General features: G+C 39.4%; 1 non-coding gene and 1 pseudogene across 1 annotated transcript; both read left to right on the forward strand.

Moving 5' to 3' along the window:
• The first annotated feature begins 14,705 nt into the window (after positions 1-14,705).
• Positions 14,706-14,755, forward strand: LOC116272236 (annotated as a pseudogene).
• A 1,537-nt stretch (positions 14,756-16,292) lies between these two features.
• On the forward strand, positions 16,293-16,352 carry LOC116272228. Its single transcript, XR_004180949.1, has one exon. It is a non-coding gene; the product is annotated as a U7 small nuclear RNA (small nuclear RNA).
• The last annotated feature ends 6,613 nt before the right edge of the window (positions 16,353-22,965 follow it).

A 22,965-nucleotide genomic window follows, 5' to 3' on the forward strand; every position in this document is an offset into this window, starting at 1 on the left:
CTTTCGAATGGACACATAATGTACCTTTATGTTTAACAATCCTTAGAAGTCATCTCTAGCATAGTGAAAAAGACCCTAACCTTTCTTTTGTAAAACCCTTTCTATTTGATGTAGAATATAAGAATGTGCTGCATTGGCATGTTAGAACTTAATAGTTTTGCCAGCTATAACAACAGATCCTCCTCATTCTCTAATTTCAGAACTTTTCTTTATTGTTTTTCATTGTGGGTTACACACAAAATTTACCATTCTAACCATGATAAAGTATACAATTCTGACATTTACTACATTCACAATATTGTGCAACCACTATTATGTAGTTGCAGAACATTTTCGTCAACTCTAAAGGAAACTTGGCACCATTAAGCAGTCATTTCCCATTCCCCCTTTCACCCAGCCTCTGGAAACCACTGCTTTCTATCTCTCTGGATTTGCCTATTCTGGATATTTCCTGTCAATGGAATCATTATGTGACTTTTTGTATCTGGTTTCTTTCACTTAACATGATGTTTTCAAGGTTCCTCCACATCGTATGTATTGATACTTCATTCCTTTTTATGGCTGAATAATAGCATGTATATAACCAGAGCTTGTTTATCCACTCATCAGGTGTTGGATATTTATATGGTTTCCACCTTCTGGCTGTTGTGCATAATGCTGCCATGAAGATTTGTTTACAATTATCTGTTCAAGTCCCTGTTTTAAAATCTTTTGGGAATATACCTAGGAGTGAAATTGCTGGGTTATATGATAGTTCTATGCTTAACTTGTGGACGAACCACTAGACTTTTCCACAGCAGCTACACCATTTTCTGTTCCCACCAGCAATGGATGAGGTTTCCAATTTCTCTACATCCTCAACACTTGCTGTTTTCTGGTTTTCAGGTATTATCATAATCATCTTAGTGTGAAGTGGTAGTTCATTGTGATTTTGAATCTCATTTCTTTAATAATGTTGACCATCTTTTTATGTGGCTATTGGCCATTTGTACATTTTCTTTGGAGAAATGTCTATTCACATTTTTGGGCTGTTTTTTAAATAGGTTGTTTGTCTTTTAGTTGAGGTGTAAGAATTATTTTTATATGCTAATAGTTTCTCCGGTTCTGTGAATTGCCTTCTCACTCACTTGGTGGTGATCTTTGCACATGAGTTTTTAATTTTAATGAAGCCCAGTTTATTTCGTATCTGTTGCTTGTGCTTTTGGTGTCATATATATTTTTTTATTTTCACTTATAAGCTCTCTATTTGTCATGGTGTCATATTTAAGAAACCATTGCCAAATCATTGCTCATGGTTTTACCCCTATGTTTTCTTATAAGAGTTTTACAATTTTATTTCTTATGTGTAGGTCTTTGATCTTGAGTTAGTTTCTGTATATGATATGAAGTAAATGTTTAACTTTATTATTTTGCATGTGGTTATCTAGTTGTCACAGCACCATTTGTCAAAGAGACTATTCTTTCTGCCATTGAATAATCTTATCAACCCTTGTTGAAGATCAATTGGCCATAGCTGTATGGGTTTATTTCTTAAGTCTATTCCGTTTTTCTTGTATGTCAATCTTACACTGGCACTACACTGTTTTGATTACTGTAGCTTTTTAGTAAATTTTGAAATCAGAAAATGTTTGAGTGTTTCACCTTTCCTCTTTTTCAAGATTGTTTTAACTATTTGGGTACCTTACATATAATTCCATATGGATTTTAGGATCAGCTTTTCCATTTCTGCAAAAAAGGCCATTGGGATTTTGATAGGGATTGTATTGAATCTGTATATCACTTTGGGGAGTATTGTCATCTTAACAAAAGTCTTCTAATCCATGAACAAAAGATGTCTTTCTGTTTTTAGATCTTTAAATTTTTTTTCAGTGAAGTTTTATACATGTCAGTGTACTTTTCTTGTATCTCCCTAATTATGTTCCTAAATATTTTGTTCTTTTTGGTGCTATCATAAATGTAATTGTTCTTTGAATTTACTTTTCATGCTATTCATTGCCAGTGTATACAACGGCATACAACTGATTTTTGCATGTTTATCTTGTATCCGGCATTTTTGCTGGATTTGTTTGCTAGCTCTTATGAATTTTTATGGATTTTTAAGGAGTTTCTATTTATAGCGTTTTTGCCATCTACAGTTTACTTCTTCCTTTCCATTTTGGGTGCCTTCAATTTCTTGCCTAATTTCTCTGAGTGGGGATTTCAACAGGGTTAAATACAAGTAGCTAAAGTGAGCATCCTTGACTTGTTTCTGTTCTTAGGTGGAAAGCTTTCAGTCTTTCATCATTGAGTATGATGTTACCTGTGGGTGTTTTATAAATGCCCTGTATCTTATTGAGGAAGTTTTATTTCTCTTTTATTTAGTTTTTTAGAGATGGAGTCTCACTCTGTCACCCAGACTAGAGTGCTGTGGCACAGTCATGGCTCACTACAGCCTCTACTTCCTGGGCTCAAGCAGTCCTCCCACCTCAGCCTCGCAAGTAGCTGGGACTACAGGCACCTGCTACCACACCTGTCTAATTAACATTTTTAAAAAGAAATAGAGACAGGGGTCTCACTGTGTTGCCCAGACTGGTCTCGAACTCCTGGCCTCAATTGATCTGCTTTCTTGGCCTCCCAAATTGCTGGGACTATAGGAGTGAGCCACTGTGCCCAGCCTGAAGTTTTCTTTCATTCTTAGCTTTCTGCGTGTTTTTATCATTAAAGGGTGTTCAGCTTTGTCAAACACTTTTTCTGTATCAATTGAGATGATCATGTGGTTTCCTTCATTCTATTCATGTGGTGTAGTACATTGATTTGTTTTCATATGTAGAATCACTCTTGCATTCTTGGCATAAATCCCATTTGGTCATGTTGTATAATCCTTTTGGTATGTTGTTGGATTTGATTTGCTATTATTTTTTGAAGATCTTTGCATCTATATTCATAAGAAATATTGATCTGTACTATTCTTGCAGTATCTTTGTCCAGCTTTGGTATCAGGGTAATGCTAGTGTTATACAATGAACTGTCAAGCGTTTGGTCTTGTTTTTTGGAAGACTTTGAGAAGGATTGGTGGTCATTCTTCTTTAACAGAATTCACCAGTGTGAAAGTCAGAGGATGAAGGAAAAAAAAGAAAATTCACTAGTGAAGCTGTCTGGTCCTAGGCTTTTCTTTTGGGGGATGTTTTCGATTATTTAGTACCTTACAGGTCTGTTAAGATTTTCTATTTCTTTTTGCATCAGTTTTAGGTCATTTGTATATTTCTAGGAATTTGTTCTTTATTATTATTATTATTATTTTGAGATGGAGTTTCGCTCTTTTCGCCCAGGCTGGAGTGCAGTGGCGCGATCTCGGCTCAATGCAACCTCCGCCTCCCAGGTTCAAGCGATTCTCTGTCCTCAGCCTCCAGAGTAGATGGGACTACAGGTGCACACCACCATGCCCGGCTAATTTTTGTGGTTTTTTTGTAGAGACGGGGTTTCACCATGTTGGCCAAGATGTTCTCGATCTCCTGACTTTGTGATCCACCCGCCTCAATTTTATTTTAGATATCTGATTTGTTAGCATACAGTTGTCGATAGCAATCCTTTTTTCTTTTTTTGAGACAGGGTCTCACTCTGTCACCCAGGCTGGAGTGCAGTGGCACGATGATAGCTGACTGCAGCCTAGATCTCCCAGGCTCAGGCAATTCTACCTCAGCATCCCAGGTAGCTGGGACCACAGGCATTCACCACCACACCTAACTAGTTTTATTATTATTATTATGATTTGTAGAGATGGGGTCTTGTTGTGTTGCCCAGGCTTTTCTCAAACTCTTAAGCAATCCTCTCACCTCAGCCTCTCAAAGTGCTGGTATTACAGGCATGAACCATTGTGCCCAGCCTCATGGCAATTTTTTATCACCCTTTTTACTTCTGCGAGATCAGTAGTAATATCCCACTTTCATTTCTGATTTTAGTAACTTGAGTCTATTCTATGTTTTTCTTTTTTCTTCTTCTGCTTCTTTTTTTTTTTTTTTTTTTTTTGAGAACAGGGTATCGCTCTGTTGCCCAGGCTGGAGTGCAGTGGCACAGTCACAGCTCACTGTAGCCTCAAACTCCTGGGCTCAAGCAATCTTCCTGAGTAGCTGGGACTATAGACGCATGCCACCACACCCAGCTAATTTTTAAAAATTTTTTGTAGAGATTGGGTCTCCCTATGTTGCCCAGGCTAGTCTTGAACTCCTGGCCTCAAGCAGTCTTTCCATCTTGGTCTTGCTGGGATTACAGGCGAGAGCCACCATACCTGGTCTATTTACTCCACGTGGCCAGAGAAGATAGTGTATGGTTTCCAAATTGCTGGGATTACAGGCAAGAGCTACCATACCTGGTCTATTAACTCCATGTGGCCAGAGAAGATAGTGTATGATTTCAGTCTTGTTAAATTTATTGATAGTTGTGTAGCCTAACATGGTCTGTCCTGGAGAATGTTTCATGTGGAGTTGGGAAGAACGTATATTCTACTGTTTTGTGTGGAATGTTCTATATATGTCTACCAAGCTGAGTAGGTTTGTAGCGTTGTTCAGTTTTTCTATTTCCTTGTTGATCTTCTGTCTAGTACTATCCATTATTGAAAGTGGGGTATTGAAGTCTTCAACCATTATTGTAGAACTGTTTATTTCTCCCTTCAATTCTACCAGTTTTTACTTCATATATAGTGGGACTGTTAGGTGTGTCTGTGTTTATGATTATTAATACCTTATTGATGGATTGACCCCTATATCAATATATATTATTGTTCTTTGTCTCTTGTAATAATACACTTTTTTACTTAAAAGTCCATTTTATCTGACATTAGTGGAGCAACCCTAGCCCTCTTTTGGTTTGCTTGCAATATCTTTTTCCATCCTTTCTCTTTCAACTTGTTTGTGTCTACAACCTAAAGTGAGTCTCTTGTTGACAATCTATAATTAGATCTTGGTTTTAAATCCATTCTACCAATCTCTGACTTTTGAAATTGGAAAGTTTACCTTTTTTACATCTAAAATAAATGATGAGGAAGGACTTCTGTCGTTTTGTTATTTGTTTTCTATATGTCATATATTTTTGTTCCTTAATAGCTTTATTACTGCCATCTTTTGTGTGTGTTTCTTTTTAAATTCATGGGTTTTTGTTTCACTGCTGTGCTTGATATATAGGAAGTAACAGATACTGCATTTTTACTTATACATTTATTCATGGTTGAATTATAATAACCGTAAACATCTGGTAGAAATAACATAAGCTTATTCGACTAGTAAACTCAGATAGAATAAAAATTGTGTGTCTGCATTATATTTAATGCTGATGCTGACAACTCTGAAGGCATTGTCTTTTTTTTTTTTTTAATAAACCAAACCAACAGTATTATTTACCAAAGATTACCAGTCAAGTGAACTTGAAAAGCATTTGGGTTAGTTCTTCTGTTTTCTGAGAGAATACTTAATTTATCTAAGTTTATCTTTCTGTCCTTGTTTTTTTTTTCCTGAGACAGAGTCTTGCTCTGTCACCCAGGCTGGAGTGCAGTAGCTGGGTCTCGGCTCACTGCAACCTCCACCTCCCAGGCTCAAGCAATTCTCCTGCCTCAGCCTCCCAAGTAGCTGGGACCACAGGCGCGAGCCACCGCACCTGGCTAATTTTTGTTTTTGTAGAGATGGGGTTTTGCCATGTTGCCCAGCCTAGTCTTGAACTCCTGAGCTCAGGTGAGACATGGTCTCTGTTGCTTATAATGGAGTGCAGTGGCAGGATCATAGCTCACTGCAGGCTGGAACTCCTGGCCTCAAGCAATTCTCCTGCCTCAGCCTCCTAAGTAGCTAGGACTACATGCACAAGCCACTATGGCTAGCTAAATTTTTCTTTTGTAGAGACGAGGGTCTCGTTATGTTGCTGAGGGTGACCTTAAGCAATCCTGCCTGGGTCTCCCAAAGTTCTAAGATTACAAGCCTAAGCACCACACCCAGCCAAGTTTATTTTTCTTAAAGCCAGTGAAGTAGACCTTGTTTACAAACTATGTAATACCATGGGGATAGAAAAATGTCATATCTACAGAGACATACATAAACATACAGATACAGATTTTACAGCTTTCATTTAAAAATTTTAGCCATGTATCAGGGCCGGGCACGGTGGCTCACGCCTGTAATCCCAGCACTTTGGGAGGCCAAGGCGGGCGGATCATGAGGTCAGGAGATCGAGACCATCCTGGCTAACACAGTGAAACCTTGTCTCTACTAAAAAATACAAAAAATTAGCCAGGTGTGGTGGTAGATGCCTGTAGTTCCAGCTACTCAGGAGGCTGAGGCAGGAGAATGGCGTGAACCCGGGAGGCAGAGCTGGCAGTGAGCCGAGACCCAGCTACTGCACTCCAGCCTGGGCGACAGAGCGAGACTCTGTCTCAAAAGAAAAAAAAAAAAGAAAATTTAGCCATGTATCAGGTACAATAACATGAAACTCACTAGTTTGTAAGAGAATAGCTGTATCTAATTTGTGTTTCTAGCAGATAGAGTAAGTTAAGGTTACCTACTCAGATGGCTAAAGATTTTTACAAGTATTTGTGGAAAAGACAAGATTCTTCATTTGTCCAGTTTCCAAACAGCTCCTTTTTTTTCCTTCAGGTGAGAGTCATCTCCTTGAAATTTTCATTTGAAAAGAGATAGCCCTCAGGCCCTAGAGAAGAAATTTTACATCTCAAAGACACAGAGAAAGGATGAAAGTTCTCTCCTAGGAGTTTTGTAGCATATTTGCCTGTTTCCAGAGGTCAGTCTTAGGAGGCTATGGACTAAAATATAGGTAACTGAGGAGACACCTAGCGGTTGTCTACCTCTAAAGCCCATCGGAGTGGATGAAATATCCAGCCTATTTCTAACTAGCCTTCCTTTTCTTTTTAGCCTCAGGTAATTGCTTTTGGAGGTCCCTAAGTCCTTTGAGAGCCCGAGTTCTACACTTCAAGAGACTAAGGGGCTGGAGTGGGAAGGTAAAAGGTCTGGGAGTGGTGGACAGAAGGATGGAGGAGATTGGGGCTTGGAGGGGGAACAGATCAAGGTTCAAAGGAACTGAATTAAAGATCGAAAGTGACAGAAGGAGGAGCAGAAGCAATGGGGAGGAAGAGGTCTTAGCACCAGTTTGGGGAGATCTTAAGTTTTCTGAAGAAGCCAATGAAGTTTCAAGTTATTAGCAAAATTGTGTCAACAAAAAGGAGGTGGCCAGAGTTGGCAGAGCATATAGTTTGCAGGATTTTGAGAAAGGAATTTCAGTTGACTGAGGTTTCCATGGGAGGAGCAGGATCAAAAAGAATAGAGAATATTCCTGGCAGAATTGAACTCCTTTTTTTTTTTTTTCTTTTAAACCAAATGTGTAACCATAGTAGGTTTCTTGCCCAATGTACACAGCAAATCGATATGCTGAGACGCTGGGTTACAGCAGAGAAAGAGGTTTTTTGTTTTTTGTTTTTGAGACGGAGTCTTGCTCTGTCGCCCAGGCTGGAGTGCAGTGGCACAATCTCGGCTACTGCAGCCCGTGCCTCCCAGGTTCAAGCGATTCTCCTGCCTCAGCCTCCTGAGTAGCTGGGATTACAGGCGCATACCACCACGCCCAGCTAATTTTTGTATTTTCAGTAGAGACGGGGTATCACCATGTTGGCCAGGCTGGTCTCAAACTCCTGACCTAAAGTGATCCGCCTGCCTCGGCCTCCCAAAGTGCTAGGATTACAAGTGTGAGCCACTGCACCCAGCCAAGAGGTTTAATGGTAGGACAATTAAACAAAGAGATTGGAGGAAACCTCAACTCTGTCTTCCCAAGGAATTCGAGTTTAGGGTTTTAAAGGGTTTTGGAGTGGGCCAAAGTGTGAAGATTGTTGATTGGTTGAAGAGTGCACGATGAAGTCATAGGACACGGAGATGAAGAAACTGTATTCTTGGCCAGGTTGATGCCTATAATCCCAACACTTTGGGAGCCCAAGGCAGGAGGATTGCTTGAGGGCAGGAGTTCGAGACCAGCCTGGCTAACACAAGAAGACCCCATCTCTACAAAAAAATTTTTTTAATTAGCTGGGTGTAGTGGTATTTACCTGTAGCCCCAGCTACTAAGGAGGCTGAGGCTGGAGGATCACTTAAGCCCAGGAATTTGAGGCTTTAGTGAGCTATGATTGTGCCACTTCACTCCAGCCTGGCTGACAGAGCAAGACTCGATCTTAAAAAAAAGAAAAAAGTATATTCTTATGCTGATTTGGTTCCTCTCTAAGGGTCTTGAAACTGGTTGGCTTCAGCCTTTCCACTGGAATTCAGGATCCAAAGAATATCTTAAGCAGTCTTTAAACAAAAGCCTTATGATTCCAATGTCAGAGATCCTATCTATAGGAACAATGGGAATGCAAATAGTCAATGTCTAGTACTACATGACTTTCAGCAAGAGGAAAGTGGGCCAAAGGGCAGCCTGATTAATTTTTAACTATATATTTCTGTTCAGAACCTGGCATGCAATTCATGTCACCCCACTGGGGACATTTTCAGAGGTATATTTATCGAGTGACTTGACCAACACCAATAAGCCCTTAATGGCTTAACTGTGGGTATAAGAGGTGTCTTCATAGAGGGTGCAAAGATATAGTCCCCCCGCCCCCAAGATCCAGAGCCACTCCCAGAGATAGCCAAAAGACAGAGAACCCCCTGAGAGCTGGCAACAGTTGGTAGGACCCTAGATACAAGTAGGGTACAACCCCCATTTCTGTCCGGCCATGTTATTGGGGGCTGCCAACCTTTCAGTTGGCTGCCTGCAAACACAGGCTTGATAACCTGTGTGCCCAGACAGGTAGAAAGCCAAGCTAAGCTTTCAGGACACAAGATGAGACCAACAGGAAAGCAAAAGCTGTCGGATCAAGCCAGAGTCATAATCCAAAAAAATCAATTCGTACAGATGTTTTCCTCCTGCTAATCAAAAGTTAGAAAGTAAGGAGCAAAGAAAAGTGTTTGCCCTCGTCTTCTCTACTAGGTGCTACAGACAGATCCAGGAGAGTTGCCTTTGGTAAGAATTCTTACCCTTAGCCACCTTCTGTCAGTTTCCCCAGGATCCCATTGGCAGGTTCCAGAGTGAGCAGGGTACCCCAGAGATCCTATCCTCATCACCAGAAACTCTACGGGAGGAAAGGTAATTTTCTCTCTACCCTTTATAGTTTTTAGTTGTGATGGACTCCTGTAACAAAAGATAGATTCACAAGAGAAAAACAGTTTAATAGCTTGTACAGCAGTCCCCCCTTATCTGATGAGAGTATGTTCCAAGACCCCTGGTAGATGCCTGAAACCATAGATAGTACCAGACCCTATATATACGTTTTTTCCTATAAATACATACCTATACTTCATTTATAAATTAGACACAGTAGGAGATTAGCAACAATAAAATAGGACAGTTGTAACAATTTGCTAGCATTACTACTCTTGTGCTTTGGGGCTATTAATTAAAACAAGGGTTACTTGAACAGAAGCACTGCAGTACTGCAACAGTTAATCTGATAACCAAGACGGCTATTAAGTGACTAAAGAGTGGTGTATACAGCATGGATGTACTGGACAAAGGAATGATTTGCATCTTGGGTGGGATGGAGCAGGACGGCATGAGATTCCATCATGCTATTCAGAATGGCATGCAATTTGAAACTTATGAATTGTTTATTTCTGGAATTTTCCATGTAATATTCTTGGACCATGGTTGACCACAGGTAACTGTACCCAGGGAAAACAAAACTGCTTATAAGGGGGGACTATTATATGCCTCATATATACATCCAACCAGGGAAGGATGAGTAAATCTCCCCTTATGTTGTATTTGATTTTTTTTTTTTGTAGTATATCGTTTTGATTCTCTTCTCATTTCCTTGTATGCGTTTTTTTTTTTTTTTTTTTTTTTTTTTTTTTTTTTTTTTTTTAATAGAAGCAAAGTATCACTATGTTACCCAGGCTGGACTAGAGCTCCTGGGTTCAAGTGATCCTCGCTCCTCAGCCTCCTGAGTAGCTGGAAGTATAGGTGCACGCCACCTCACCTGGCTTCTTTTCATATATATCTTTTTTTTTTCTTAGTGGTTACCCTGGGGATTATGATGGGCATCTTAAGTTTACAACAAACTAGTATGAATTAATACTAATTTAGCTTCAATAGTGTATATAAAAACTGCTTCTATACAGCTCTACCTCTCCTCCTTTATGTAGTTATTGTCCCAAAGTACATCTTTATACATTGTATGCCTATTTAGAGATGAAATCTTTCTCATATTTCTTAGTCTGAAATAGCCAATGAGACATTCTTAAGTTGAAAGCAATATAAATATCAGTGTGAGTTGCTTTTAGATATTCAATTGTTTTGTGTTAATTTAAAAATCCCTTCTGTGCATAAACGCATTTTCTTTTCATTAACTGTATGTCAGAAGTTTGGTTTTTTGTTTTTGTTTTTGTTTGAGACAGAGTTTCACTCTGTCGCCCAGGCTGGAGTGAAGTGGCATGATCTTGGCTCACTGCAACCTCCGTCTCCTGGATTCAAGCTATTCTCCTGTCTCATTCACCCGAGTAGCTGGGATTACAGGCATGCACCACCACACCTGGCTAATTTTTGCATTTTTAGTAGAGATGGGATTTCACCATGTTGGCCAGGCTAGTCTCGAACTCCAGACTTCAAGTGATCCGCCCACCTCGGCCTCCAAGACTGCTGGGATGACAGGCATGAGCCACTGCGCCTGGCCTAAAATGTGCTTTTTAGAAGAAAGGAGTGGGATGCAAGAAGCAATGATGACCAAAGTGATTGATAAAATATATTCATATACCTAAATAAGCATTGGCTAAAAATAAAAATTACTGATTTTGTTGGGGAAGATTATAATTAAGAGTAGCACTAAAATACTAGACAAGCTAACATGGAAGACGGAAGATAAAAGTTTGGAGTTAAAATGTATTAAGATCTTTGTTTTATTCAAAAGGGAAATAAAGATACTAACTTTGGACTGTATGCATATTAAAATTTAAGGGTACCCAGAAATCCCACCCCTAGGTATTTTCCAAGAGGAATGAAAACTAATTCTCACACAAAAGTCTGTATGTAAATGTTTATGGTGGTTTTATTTATAATTACCAAAAACCTGAAACAACCCAAATGTCCTTCAACTGGTGAATGGGTAAATAATGGTACATCTGTGTAATGGAATACTACTACTCAGCAATATACAGGAATGAACTGTTGATACATTCAACAACATGAACAAATCTGCAATTCATTATTCTAAGTGAAAGAAACCAAAGTCAAAAGGCTACATACGGTATAATTCCTACATTACATTACGCAAAAGGCAAAACTAAGAGTGGAAAACAGATCAGTAATTAGCATGGGTGAGGGTGAAAGGAGGGATATATAAAGGGGTATTAAGAGGGAATTTGAGGCATGATGAAACTCTTTGGCATCTTAATTGTAGTAGTGTTTACACAGCTCTGCATTTGTCAGAACTGTACAACAAAAATAAATTATACTGTATATAAATTTAAAAATATATTTTTAGGGTGACTCTAAAAGAATTAGAATGTGTAACATCCAAACCAGTAGAAGGGGGAAACATGATCATTGAAACAGGGAAAGAACGAAAGAAGCTTAGAAAAAGCAAAGTTAATACAAAGCACAAAAATAATATGGTAGATATAGTTCCAATATAACTAATCAAAAGGCCCCATACAAATCAGAAAGACAACTTACAGTCTGGGAGAAGATACTCATAGTGCATATAACAAACACAGGATTAATATTCAGAAAATATAAATAGGTTTCATAAGTCAATAAGAAAAACAGGTAAGTTCAAAAACGAGCAAATATGAATAGGGGATTCACAGAAAAGGAAACCCGAATGACCAATACATTCATAAGATCAATCTCATTATGATCAGAGGAATGCAGAATAAAACTGTAAGGTATCGTACTTCACATACATCAGATTACCAAAAATGGAAAAGCCTTACAGCATTAGATGATGGTGGTGATGGGCAATGTAATCTCATTTATGGTAGGAATATAAATTGGCACAACTACTTTGAAAAGCAATAGTAATATTTAGTAAGATCAAAGCTGCCCACATCTTATGACTGAGTAATTCTAATCTTAGGATATACAACTCACACTATGTTTGAAGAGAAATCTACAAGAAAGTTTATTTCTGTTTTGTCTGTAATGAGTAAAAAAAAAATGGAAACAAGCTATGTGTGTTCAACAGAATGGATGAGTTGTGTTACATTTATAAAATACAGTGTTATATAACAGTTGAATGAATTAGTACTATATGTATCAACACAGATAAATGTCTAAAACAATGGTGTGCAAAAAAGCACAGGAAAATACATCCACTGTGATACCATTTATTTAAATTTTTAAAAATTTAAAACTATTTAAATTACTTTTTTAAAATTTAAAAATGTTTATAATATTTGAGGACACATATATATATATATGAGACGATTTGCTTTACCTAATATCAACAAAGTGAAGAGACAACCCACAGAATGGGAGAAAACATTTGCAAACTGCCCATGTGACCAGGGATTAATAACCAGAGTATATAAGGAGCTCAAACAACTCTAAGAATAAATATAATCTATTTTTTAAAAATGGGCAAAAGATTTGAATAGACATTTCTCACAAGAAGACATAAATTGCAAACAGGCGTGTGAAAAGGTGCCCAACATCACTGGTCATCAGAGAAATGCAAATCAAAACGACAATGGGATATCATCTCACCGCAGTTAAAATAGCTTATATCCAAAAGACAGGCAATAACAAATGCTGGTTAAGATGTGGACAAAAGGGAACCCTTGTACACTGTTGGTGGGAATGTAAATTAGTACAATCACTATGGAGAACAGTTTGGAGATTTCTCAAATAGCTAAAAATTGAGCTACTATATGACCCAGCAATTCCACTGCTGGGTATATATACCCCAAAGAAAGGAAATGAGCATATTGAAGAGATAGCGGCACTCCTGTGTTTCTCACAGCAGTGTTTTCAGCAGCTAAGATTTGGAAGTAACCTAAGCGTCCATCAACAGATGACTGGATAAAGAAAATGTGGTACATATACACAATGGAATACTATTCAGCCATAAAAAGAATGAGATCCTATCATTTGCAATCACATGGATGGAACTGGAGGTCATTATGTTAAGTGAAATAACCCAGGCCCTGAAAAACTAACATCACATGTTCTCAGTTATTTTTGGGGTCTAAAAATCAAAACAATTGAACTCATGGACATAAAGAGTAGAAGGATGATCACCAGAGGCTGGAAAGTGAAGTGGGGGCCTGGTGGGGAGGTGGGAATGGTTAATGGGTCAAAAAAAAAAAAAATAGAATGAATAAAACCTACTATTTGATAGCACAATAGGATGACTATAGTCACTAATAATTGTACATTTTAAAATAACTCAGAGTGTAACTGGATTGTTTGTAACTCAGTGGAAACATGCTTGAGGGGATGGATACCTCATTATCCATGGTGTGCTTATTTCACATTGCATGCCTGTATCAAAACATCTCATGTACCCATAAATATATATACCTACTGTGTACCCACAAATGTTTAAAAAAAGAATAAAAGGAATACTGTAAACAACTTTATGCTCATAAATTCAACAACATAGAAGAAATGAACCAATTCTTCAAACCATAGGCCACAAACCACAAAATCACAAATGATCAAAACTGAACCAATATAAAATAATCGGAATAGTCCTATAACCATTAAATAAATTGGGTTTATAACTATAAAGCTCTCAAAAAAATAAATGTCCAGACCCATGTAGTTTTACTGAGAATTCTACCAAACATTTGAAAAAGATTTTACACAATCTCTTCCAGAAAATAAGAGAAGGAAACACTTCCCAAGTCATTTTATAAGATGATTATTAACCTCATACAAAATTCTAAGACAGGATCAGAAGGGAAGGGAAGAGAAGGGAAGGGAAGGAAGGAAGGAAGGAAGGAAGGAAGGAGCTACAGACCAGCATCTGTTATGAACATAGGCACAAAAACTACTCTACAAAATATTAGCAAATGAAATATAATATTTTATAAAAACAACTATACACCATGATCAAGTAGGATTTATTCCAGGTATTTGTACTTGTCAGGGTTCTCTAGAGAAACAGAACCAGTAGGAGATGAAAAAAGAGGGAGAGAGACACACACAAGGAATTGAGGAATTGGCTCACGGAATTATGGAGGCTGAGAAGTCCCATGATCTGTCATCTGTAAGCTGGAAACCCAGGAAAACTGTTAGTGTAACTTAGTCTGAGATTGAAAGTTTGAGAACCAGGGAGCCAGTGGTGTAAATCCCAGCCGAAGGGTTGGAGATGAGATGTCTCAATTCAGGCAAGCAAACAAGAAGCAAAAAGGGCAGTTTTCTTCTCTTTCCACCTCTTGTTCTCTTCAGGCCCTCAATGGATTGGATCATGCTCACCCACATCAGGGCAGGCAATCTACATATTGAGTTCACTGATTGAAATGATAACCTCACCTGGAAACATCCTCACAGATCCAGAAATAATGTTTAATCTGAGCACCCATGGCCAGTCAAGTTGACACACAAAATTAGCCACCACAGTACAGGCGTACCTGTGAGATGATGCAGGTTCAGTTCCAGACCATCACAATAAAGCAAATACTGCAATAAAGCGAGTCACAAAAAGAAAAAGTCAGTGTTACAGCTTTTAGAATTTGTCTAGCAGGTTTTCTGGAAAACCTTCACAAAAAAGGAAAAAGAGTGCATATAAAATGCTTATGTTTATACCATACTGTAGTCTATTAAATGTGCAATAGCATTATGTCTAAAAAACAATGTACATACTTTAAAAAATATTTTATTGTTAAAACATGCTATCACAGAGACACAAAGTGACCACATGCTGTTGGAAAAATGGTACTGATAGACTTGCTCAAGGGTTGCTACAAACCTTCAATTTGTAAAAAACATAATATCTGCAAAGCACAGTAAAACAAGGTATGCCTGTATTCAAGGGTGGTTCAATACTCAAAAACCTATGTAATTCACCATATCAATAGGCTCAAGAAAGAAAATAATATTGTCATATTCATTGACACAGAGAAAACATTTGACAAAATCCAACACCCATTTATATTTAAAAAAAAAAAATCAGCAAGTTAGCATGATAGGGGAACTACCTTAACTTGATAAAAGGCATCTACAAAACCCGTACAACTAACATCACAGTTCATGGTGAAAGAGTAACTGGATTCCACCTGTTTCGAAACCAGGCATGGATACTCACTCTCAGTACTCATTCAGCATAGTACTGGAAACACAACACAATAAGACAAGAAAAAAATAAAAGGAAAACCGATTAGAAAGGAAGAATAAATCTGTCCTTACCTGAAGATGGCATGCTTTTCTACACAGAAAAGCCTAATAAATCTACCAAGCAAATAAACAACAAAAAATCCTCTACAACTAATAGGTGAGCTTGAAAGGTTGCAGGATTCAACATTAACGTGCAAAGGCCAAATGCATTTCTATATATTAACAGAGAGCATGTGGAAACCAAAATGAAAAACGCTATACCAGTTATAATTGTTCTGAAGAACAGTACATACTTAGATATAAACTTAACAAAACACATACAGGATCTGTATGGTGAAAATTACAAAATACTAATGAAAGAGATCAAAGAAGACTGAAATAAACGGAGTGCCATAGCATACTTATGGATTAGAATACACAACATAGTATATTCCCAAACTGATCTATAGATGCAATGCAATTCCTATCAAAATCCCAGCAAGGCTTTTTGTAGAAATAGACAAACTTATTCTTGAAAAAGAAGAATAAAGTGGGAGGAATTACTGTATTTGATATTAAGCCCTAATATATAGTTACAGTAATAAAGACCGTGTGATATTGGTGGAAATATAGACATACAGATCAATGCAACAGAAGAAAGAACCCATCTGTTTGTTTTTTTCTTCTTTTATTATGGCAAAGTACATGTAACATATAGTTTGCTATTCCAACTGATTTTTGACAAACATACAAAAGCAAATCAATGGAGGAACGATAGCCTTTTTAACAAACGGTGTTGGCACAATTGGACAACCGTAAGCAAAACAAAATGAACTTCAATCTAAATCTCACACCATATACAAAAAATAACTCAAAGTGGGCCACAGACTTAGATATAAAATGTAAAATTGTAACACTTTTAGAAAAAATATAGGAGAAAATCTATGGGGTTTAGGGCAAAAGCATGATTCAAAAAAGGAAAAAGTCAGTGTTACAGCTCTTTTAGAATTTGTCTAGCAGGTTTTCTGGTTTTCCAGAAAGCCTCCACAAAAAAAGGAAAAGAAAAAAAGGAAAAAGTAATAAATTAATATGAATTGAGCATTTTAACGATTATATTTTATTGCCTTTGTTGGCTTATTAAATATAACTCTTTGTTTTGTTATTTTAGTGGTTGCTTTAGGTTTTATAGTAATACATCTTTAACCTGTTACAGTCCACCTTCTTTTTGTTTGTTAGTTTTGGAAGCAGGGTCTCACTCTGTCACCGAGGCTAGAGTGCAGTGGCACTATCACGGCTCCCTGCAGCCTCAACCTCCCAGGCTCCAGAGATCCTCCTGCTGCAGCTTCCTGAGTAACTGGGACCACAGGTGCATGCCACCATGCCCAGCTAATTTTTCTATTTTTTGTAGAGATGGGGTTTCGCCATGTTGGCCAGGCTGGTCTCAAATTCCTGGAGTCAAGTGATTCACCAGCTTCGGCCTCCCAAAGTGCTGGGATTACAGGTGTGAGCCACCTCTCCCATCCCAGGCCTTTTATATGGCACTAATCCATTCATGAGGCCAAAGCCCTCGTGACTTAATCATTTCCCCCAAAACCCCACCTCTTAATACCACCACAGTGGAGATTAAATTTCACCATGAATTTTTAATGAAGCACATTCAAACCATACCACTATTGTTGCCATGCATTTTTTCTACATGTTATAAACTGCACAATACAATGTTATTATTTTTAAGCCAAATATCTTATAAAGAGATTTAAATTATAAGAAAAAAAAATCTTGTGCATTTTACCCATGTAGTTACCATATCCAGTGCTCTTCATTTCTTCGTGTAGATCCAGATTTTAATCTGTTATCATGAAGGACATCCTCTAACATTTCTTCTAGTGGGGTATCTGCTGTTCCTTCCCTTATCCCAACAACAGAGCAGGCCAGTCCCCCCCTACCTCAGGCACATACTCCACAGCCACTAAGAAGGACTAATCCCTGGAAAAGCTCCAACCACTAGCCTTTAACCAACCAATGAAGAAATAAAGTTATGGTGACCTGGAGAGAGCACTGGACCTAGAGACACAAAATGTGAGTTCACGTCTATTTCTACTCACTGCATAGTCAAACTGTGAACATTCCTGGGTTTCACTGTTTTCATCTGAGAGGTGGGGGAATAATTTTCTTAACTTCATTCACGTGATTGTTGTGAGAATGAAATTAGATAATAGAGGAAGGCTGGTGGACTGTAAGGAGCATATTGGATCCTTCCAATTCCAACATAAACACTTCCCTAGTTTCCTTGGGAAAGTGACTTAACTTTTCAGGGCCCTAGTTTCCCAATCTGTAGAATGAGATAGTATCTGTCTCACAGGGATGTGTGAATGAAATGAAAAAACAAATGTTTAGAAGTGCCCGACCTAGGCCAGGCACGGTGGCTCACACCTGTAATCCCAGCACTTTCAGAGGCGAGGCGGGTGGATCACCTGAGGCCAGGAGTTCGAGACCAGTCCGGTCAACATGGTGAAACCCTGTCTCTACTAAAAATACAAAAATTAGCCGGACATGGTGGTGCTTGCCTGTTATCTCAGCTACTCGGGAGGCTGAGGCAAGAGAATGGCTTGAACCCAAAGGCGGGGAGGTTGCAGTGAGCCAAGATCATGCCACTGCACTGCAGCCTGGGTGACAGAGCGAAACTTCGTCTCAAAAAAAAAAAAAAAAAAAAAAAAGTGCCTGACCTGTAATAGGCATTCAGGAGATGGTAATACATTGTGAAATCTAGATAATACCTTCTAAAATCCTATAGAAATGGGGTTAGGGGATACACAGTAGGAGGAATTCTCTGTGTTGTTTTTTGTTTTATTTTTTAGGATGTGACCCTCCTTCATAAACATTGATTATTTTAACTCTTTGCCATAACATCTTTAAATTCAAGATGTCACAATAATAGATTTCAGAGAAACTCAAGGCCGTCCTGTGTCATAAAGGATTAAAACAATACTTTTGAAAAGTGGACAGAGACCTCTAACTCCACCTTGACCAGCCAAAAACGAGTGCTCTGGGAATTAGCCTAAGACACGCATTTCCCCGGTCAAAATATACGGTTCTTATAGATGTTTTTTGACCTTCATTGACGCAGCTTTCTTCACACGCTGCATGATTTAGTGTTTGTCCATCAGAATGTTTACTACTATTAACAATTCATATATATTTTGTACAATCCTGATAATTTTCATATTTATTTATTTCTAATTTTCTTTCCTTCCTTCCTTCCTTCCTTCCTTCCCTCCCTCCCTCCCTCCTTTCTTTCTTTCTTTGTTTCTTTCTTTCTTTCTTTCTTTCTTTCTTTCTTTCTTTCTCTCTCTCTCTCTCTCTCTCTCTTTCTTTCTTTCTTTCTTTCTTTCTTTCTTTCTTTCTGTCTCTCTCTCTCTCTCTCTCTCTCTCTCTCTTTCTTAGAGACAGGGCCTCACCTTGTCACCCAGGCTGGAGTGCAGTGTTGTAAACATGACTCACTGCAGCCTCAACCTCCTGGGCTCAAGTGATCCTCCCACTTCAGCCTCTCAAGTAGCTGGGACAACAGGCATATGCCATCATGCCCAGCTAATTTTGTTTGTTGTTGTTGTTGTTGTTTTTTTTTGAGATGGAGTTTCTCTCTGTCTCCCAGGCTGGAGTGTAGTGGCATGATCTCGGCTTACTGCAACATCCACCTCCCGGTTTCAAGCAATTCTCCTGCCTCAGCCTCCTGAGTAGCTGGGACTACAGGCGCGTGCCACCATGCCTGGCTAATTTTTGTACTTTTAGTAGAGATGGGGTTTCATTATGTTGGCCAGGCTGGTCTCAAACTCCTGACCTCATGATCCACCCGCCTCAGCCTCCCAAAGTGCTGGGATTATAGGTGTGAGGCCCTGCACCCGGCGCATGCCCAGCTAATTTTTAAAAAAATGTTTCATAGAGATGGGGTCTCATTATGTTGCTCAGGCTGGTCTCAAACTCCTGGGTTTAAGCAATCCTCCCACCTCGGCTTCCCAACCTGTTGGGATTACAGGCCTGAGCCTTTGTACCCGGCTCTAATTTCATTTCTATTGTAACCCTATGTCACTTCTTACTGGGACTTTCAACACTCTTTATTTGTATCAGGTATATAATACATTAATAACATTCATTAAACTACTCAAACATAAGCAAAATCACAGCAAACATGCCTGATGAACCACCAGTGCCAGAGACCAAAATGACAGCCAATAACCATCTGCTGGTGGCAGAGTTGATGACATTTTCTCTTCACATGTGGTTCTCTAAGAAATGTTTTAAGCAGAGGAGTCTCTGTGTATAGAGAACTTACTATGTGGCAGGCATTGTGCCAGGATTGGGAAACGCAGTAGGGAGCAAGCCAAATCTAGTCTCTGCTCTCCCCAAACTCCCAGTCTAACAGAGGACACAGATCAGGAAGTGGACAGTTGCCATGCAGTGTGGTGAGATGATGGAGAGCTGAACACCCACAAAGAAAAGTCACCTAATCCAGGCTTGGAGAACAGAGAAGACTTCCTGAAGGAAGTGATGTCTAAGCTAAGCCAGTAGGACGGGTAACATTGAGACAGGCAAAGATGGAGGGAAGTGGGTCCTAGGCAGGGAACATGGTCTTTTCAGAGAGCTGAGTGATGAGGAAGGCTGGAGAGGTAAGTGGAAACCAGGCCACACAGGGCTTTATAAGGCATGGGAAAGAAGCAGGGAATAGTTGGGTCCTCTGGAGGAAGACCTTGAAGTCTCAGCTATCTCTTTCACTTAGCACTCTGAACTTGGACAAGTTACTTAAGCCTTTAAGCCTCAGTTTCCTCATGTGTAAAATGAAGACAAGGCCAGGCACGGTGGCTCACACCTATAATCCCAGCACTTTGGGAGGCTGAGATGGGGAGATTACTTGAGGCCAGGGGTTTCAGACCAGTCTGGGCAACATAGCAAGACCCCACCTCTAAAATTTCTTTTTTTAAATTAGCCAGGTATAGCGGCACATGCCTCTAGTCCGAGCTACTGAGGAGACTGAGGCAAGAGGATTGCTTGAGCTCAGGAGTTCGAGATTGCAATGAACCATGATCATGCCACTGCACTCCAGTCTGGGCGACAAAGACCCTGTTGAAAAAAAACCCAGAAAAATGAGGACGGTATTCTAATAATAACTACCTCATAAACTTAAGTGTTAAAAGTGGACATAAGGTACCAAATACATAGTATGTGCTCAATAAGTATCAGGAATTTCTGTTCTTTTTTATTTTTTAGAGATGGGGTCCTTAGCAATTATTTCTTTTTTTTTTTTTTTTTTTTTTTTTTGTTGAGACGGAGTCTGGCTCTGCCGCCCAGGCTGGAGTGCAGTGGCCGGATCTCAGCTCACTGCAAGCTCCGCCTCCCGGGTTTACGCCATTCTCCTGCCTCAGCCTCCCAAGCAGCTGGGACTACAGGCGCCCGCCACCTCGCCCGGCTAGTTTTTTTGTATTTTTAGTAGAGACGAGGTTTCACCGTGTTAGCCAGGATGGTCTCGATCTCCTGACCTCGTGATCCGCCCGTCTCGGCCTCCCAAAGTGCTGGGATTACAGGCTTGAGCCACCGCGCCCGGCCCCTTAGCAATTATTTCTATATTATTTCCTCTAAATATGAACTTGACATTTTGGCTGTTGGAGACTTGGTGGTTTCATAGATTTCATAGACAGATTATATGTATGTGTGCATATATCATATAATTATAATATAAAATCAATTACATACTTATTTAATTATAATTATTTATAATATGCAATTATATATATAATTTCATGTTGGCTTTTTATCATTCCTATGCATTAAAAACTTTTTTGCATTTACTTTTTTTGTTTATAATCTTAGTGTTTTTTTTTTTGCTTGTTTGTTTGTTTTTGTGACAGGGTCTTGCTCTGTCGCCCAGGTTGGAGTGCAGTGGCGCGATCTCGGCTTACTGCAATCTCCGCCTTCTGGGTTCTAGCAATTCTCCTGCCTCAACCTCCCAAGTAGCTGGAATTACAAGCGTGCGCCACCACGCCCGGCTAATTTTTGTATATTTGATAGAGACAGTGTTTTGCCATGTTGCCCAGGCTGATCTAGAAATCCTAGCTTCAAGTGATCCTCCCGCCTCGGCCTCCCAAAATGCTGGGATTACAGAACTGAGCCACCGTGCCTGGCCTATAATCTTAGTTTTGTTGATTATAAAACTATTTTATATATTGATACAGTGCTATTCAGTCTCCCTTTCTTTTCTAACTTCTCGTCCATGGCTTTATATCTTAAACATTACTATACTTCCTCCAGACACAGTGTTTTCTCACCTCCTCCGTCTCCTTGAAACTTGTTGGTTTTGTGCCTTCCTGCTTAGGGACTCTAAATTGGTACCGTTTAGGAAAGAGCGCCCTCTGGCATTCATCTGGTGTCAGTTCAAGAGACCATTTTCCATTACTGTGGTCTGTGGTGGCTGCCTATTGCCTATGAGCGGAAACTTTCAGTCCCAGAGAGCGTGGAGGTTGTTAAAACGGTAGGTTTCATAATTGAAAAAAAAAAAAAAAAAAAAAAAAACGGCCGGGCGCGGTGGCTCACGCCTGTAGTCCCAGCACTTTGGGAGGCCGAGGTGGGGGATCACCTGAGGTTAGGAATTCGAGACCAGCCTGGGCAACATGGTGAAACCCCGCCTCTACTAAAAATACAAAAATTAGCGGGGCGTGGTAGTGCACGCCTGTAATCCCAGCTAATCAGGAGACTGAGGCAGGAGAATCGCTTGAACCCGGGAGGCGGAGGTTGCAGTGAGCCGAGATCGCGCCACTGCACTCCAGCCTGGGTGACAGAGCCAGACTCCGCTCAAAAAAAACAAAAAACAAAAAAAACCCTCTGGCTGTTATAAAATGTCCTTGTCCTTGAAATGTCGGAGGTATCACACACCTACTTATCAATATACAGCCCACATTCATGTATCCATGCACAAAGATTATTACATACAAAGAGACTTCCCTAAAAGAAAAAGCACAAGGATTTGGAGCCCTGGCATCTAGGTCTACATATCCACTATTACTGTGTGGTCTTGGGAAAGTCCTTCTCTCAGTTGAGCCTCTCATTTTTAAAATGAAAATGTTATATTAGATTCATGTTTCGCAAAATGTTTTGTAGAATACTCTCTATTATGTTGAAGGCATCACATACATACAAAAGAGAGAGGGAAGGAGAGGCTACATTATCAAATAAATTTGGAAAATGAGGGTTAAGCAAAATATAAGTGTTTATTGCAGGACTTTAGAGAGATTTTACAGTGCTAAATACGTATTATGAATTTACAACGCATGTCTATAGCTTCCCAACACCAGTTGACAACAGAACCTTTTGCTGACAGAGCACCTTGCAGGATTCTGCAATAATACAGTATTCTTTCAATGTTGTAGTATTCTTGCAGTATTCTGAGAAAAAATAATTTTGAAAATGCTGGTCTAAGTCTGGCCAACATGGCAAAACCCCGTCTCTACTAAAAAGACAAAAATTAGCCAGGCGTGGTGGTGCACACCTGTAGTCCCAGCTACTCAGGGGGCTGAGGTGGGAGAATTGCTTGAACCTGGGAGGCGGAGGTTGCAGTGAGCTGAGATTGTGCCACTGCACTCCAGCCTGGGTGACAGAGCAAGACTCTGTCTC

This window comes from Papio anubis, chromosome X (assembly GCF_008728515.1).
Source record: "Papio anubis isolate 15944 chromosome X, Panubis1.0, whole genome shotgun sequence".
Taxonomy (NCBI): Eukaryota; Metazoa; Chordata; class Mammalia; order Primates; family Cercopithecidae; genus Papio; species Papio anubis.